This window comes from Myodes glareolus, chromosome 6 (genome assembly GCF_982192425.1).
Source record: "Myodes glareolus chromosome 6, mMyoGla1.1, whole genome shotgun sequence".
Classification (NCBI taxonomy): domain Eukaryota; kingdom Metazoa; phylum Chordata; class Mammalia; order Rodentia; family Cricetidae; genus Myodes; species Myodes glareolus.
The window spans coordinates 71,047,190-71,051,247 of record NC_142031.1 but is presented as its reverse complement, the minus strand read 5'-3'; positions in this window follow the sequence as shown (position 1 = coordinate 71,051,247).

Here is a 4,058-nt window from a genome sequence, read left to right as displayed (position 1 = left end):
GGCGTGGACCACCACCGCCCCGGCTAAGCCTTTTCTTTTTAAAGAGAAAGACAAATAGGACAGTAAAGGAAGACCTCAGGAAAAGGAGAACAAGTGGGAATCGGCAGGAGGACAGAGCGCACAGAGAAAAACGTCCCATGATTAAATACGTTTGTGTCTGAAAGCTGAAGAGAAACGCCTTGACTGTCTGGTGTCCTTATTTTAATTCCTCAGAAAATGAAAGTCTGCATATGTCTCTAGGGTATTTGACAAAATTTACTACAAATGAACTTACTGTTTAATGACGTGTCTTAATTAATATTCTGGCTTTACATGTAATTCTTGCAACTAGAAAGAAAGTACGCAACCCTTTTTGTGAAATGTGAGCACTTATTATAATTTCAATTGGTATTTTATGTTTTCAAACCTAGAAAAATTCTACTCAAGTGTGACTTTGCTATATAAGTTAACATAGAGTCTCTTATAGCTTTATCTTTTTAATACTACAGCATTTGGTCTGTAAAATGGTGACTGAGGTACAATAAATTGAACAAAATAAGATGAAAAATCAGATTTTCAATATTCTGTATGTTGTGGAAGTCATAATCAGGCTTACCACAGCAAGGTTGTAACATGACTTGTTTTCATTTGAAAGAATAAAAAATCTGGAAACATTAAACAATTTTTTTTTACAAATTAGTGTGTAATCTTTCAAATTTGGCATTATATTTTTATCAAAAATATACTGAACTAAACAAAGAGGAGCAGCTTTCCAGCTGTGAGTTTGTCTCATGCAGCTGTGGCCCACCTGCCCCAGGCGTCAGTGATTTGAACGAGGGGCATTCTTGGCTCAATAATTCACTTGTTGGAAAGTGTTAGAGCAATTAGCAGAAGCAATCTCAAAAGCGAATACCCAAGAGAATGATGCCAGGAAGCTGTTGAATAAAACATCATCTTAAAATTTTTGCGTATTTCTTCTGTATAATATTAATGCAACTAAAAGAGCATGCTGGATTTTGCCTGCAGTGAGCTATTTTTAGTCTCTCAATTAAGCTCCATTCCAATAGTTATTATCATTAGTTAGCATTTCCATAACAATATGTACTTTTAACATAAGTGCGTTGTGGTGATTTTTAGAAGTTTCTCTGCTCTGTGGTCTTGTAAGGTAACATTAATTTACATAAAATTTGCAAGAAAATAAAAGCAATTACATGGATCCCACAGTCTGTTAAAATAACATGCAGTTGGCTCTGTTATAGCCAACATGGATTGCAGATAGAGCTAAATCAATGAAAGAATGAGTAATATATGCAAGGTCACATCTGGAATGAGCCAGAGACCTAGGCACAAGTCTATACCCTTCAAGGTCTTATACCCTACTCTTCATAACATATTATACTGGCCCAAATTTAATTGTCAATAAGTATATCATCAGAAGATCCAGGCATGACCAGCTTGCATGATACATGCTAGCCATGAGTATAATTGGAGGTGAGATCTATTCCCTAGGAAACGGGAGCTTTGGCCCCAGGGTTGAATAACGTACATTGGGGACTGACTTTTGGTTACCTGGGTCAGGTTGTCCTGCTGCTAAGTCCTCTTCTGGTGGTTTACACTAAATTAAAATTGCAGCGATAATCAATATCTATGCATACCAAGGACTCCTTAAAAGTCAAGTTTCTTCATTAATAAGAGGCTCAAAACTCTGGCAAATGAAGCACTGACAAATCATGAAGTGAATTTCTTTGGAATTTCTGGGCTTGCTGCCTCTGGCTTTTCTGTTGCTTCTCCTAAGCTCTGGTGCTGTGTCTCCACAAACAGAGACTTTTTCTGAAGATCTGTTCAGCCCACTCTCCTCTTTTTATCTCAAATCAATAGTAAATTTCCACACAAATATGGCAAATCTCCCTCTTTCCTTCTGTGTTTTTACTCTAGGAACGGGAAGCTTTGGAGACCTGGACAGACTGTCAATGCAACAGCCACTACTTCACTCAAAGACAGACTAGCAAAAACCTTTTGAAAATGACCAAGTATCTGGTTTTCTACGGAGTGTTCCAGATCAGGGGATGCTAGAACTTGGCCTAGATCAATCATCATCCTGTGCTTTATTCACTAAAAATTAAAACATTTGCAGATGTTCAATCTCAGAGTTTCCTCTCTAGTGGATTAATGTAACCAATCTTAACACAATCTGGAGGAAAATAAGTGAATATATTCAGTCCACAGAGCATTTATGAAATATGAATCCAAAACAATGTGAATCTTGTCTCAGGGATAAGAATCACACACATCCAAAAATCCTCTGTATCCCAAATGTTACCCTATTTCCGGTTTCCCAATACATTGCTTGAGCCAAATGTTCATGTCTTATCTAAAATATGGAGAATAACTTCTAGTTTGGGAGAGAGAGCAAACACACAGAGTACTTAAGACCCTCTGGTGCTAGGGTTCCTGGCCTGTCTTCAGGAACATGTTTTTTTCTGGATCCACCATGGTAGCAGGTGCTGGACAGTCAGTGCACATCTATCCTAAACTCTGAGGTGCTCAAGTTTGACAGAATCTAACTGACTTCTGAGCCCCATGTGCTACCAGGAAAACTGAGGTCTCCATTTAGAATTCATAGTCTCACTATAAAAGCATTTAAGAAGTCTACAAGGAATCTTGAGGTCAATTTTACTAGAGTTTTAAAGAAAGCCCCAGGGCAGCCAAGTTGTAAGTCTCAGTAGCTGCTCAAAGAAAGTGAATAACGAGGAAGAGACAGAGCCATGGACTCTTTCAGTTAGGTGTCCAGGTCAGGCAAGTAGGTGGCCTAGTCACACACAAGCAACCATGTAGCAAGAGGGGAGAGGAGTTTTAGAGAAAGAATACCAAAGCCTAAAGTGTTAGAGGAATCAGGTTTTGAAAGGAGAAAGAAGAAAAGGAAGTTACAGTTTTTAAGAATTATATTTCCTTTTATTGCAAACAGATTCTTTTCTCATATAATACAGCCTTACTTCTCCCAGGTCCTCCCACCTCCCTTCCCATTCAGATCTACTCCCGTTCGGTCTCTCATTAGGAAAGAACAAGCTTCTAAGAGGTAATAAAAAATATAACAAAATAAAACATGAGATAAAACAAAAGTTATCATATCAACGTTGCACAAGACAAACAGAAGGAACGGGCACCAGTGACGGTGCTGTAGAGACTCACTCATCCACGCACGTAGGAAACCCATTAAAAACACCATTGGAAACCGATTAAAAACACTAACCCGGAAGCTATAATATATACACAGAGGACCTGGGGCAGCGCTGTGCACACCCTTGGCATGCTGCTCCAGTTTCTGAGTTCATATATGTTTGGAGTGTGCTGATTTAGAAGGCCAGATTTTCTCAGTGTACTCTATCCCCTCAGTCTCTGATGGAGGAGGGTCATCTGTCTATGTGTTACTTTCATTGGTTAATAAAGAGACTACCTTGCCCTTTTTGATAGGCCATCCCTTAGGAGGGTGGAGTAGACAGATTAGAATGCTGGGAAGAAGGCAATAAGTCAGTCACCATGACTCTCCTCTCTGAGACAGACGCAGGTTAGGATCTTTCCCGGTAAGCCACCACCTCATGGTGCTACACAGATTACTAAATATGGGTTAAAGCAAGATGTGAGAATTAGCCAATAAGAGGCTGAAACTAACGGGCCAGGCAGTGTTTAAAAGAATACAGATTCTGTGTAATTAGTTCGGGTATAAACTAGCCAGGAGCTGGGCGGCAGGAATGTGGCCCACTGCTTCTTCTGTAAGTCTCTTACATTCTGCCTCCTGTTGGGATTAGAGGTTCCTCTGCTTTGAAAGGAGAGATTTGATGAAGATATCCCATTTAGGGTGGAGAGGGAAGTTATATTTTTTATTCAGGAAATCAGGCAGATTTAGGAAACTGTGTTACTGTGGCTCCCTAGCAACTGCACATGGGGCAAAAATCCTGGGGAAAGTACATTATCTCATTAAAAGCATAAATATTCCTCCCATCTCTTTAGCATGACATTAGGTGAATCCACCCTCTGGAGGGTGGCCTTTACAACAAGGAGATTTATTTTCCAGCCTGAAT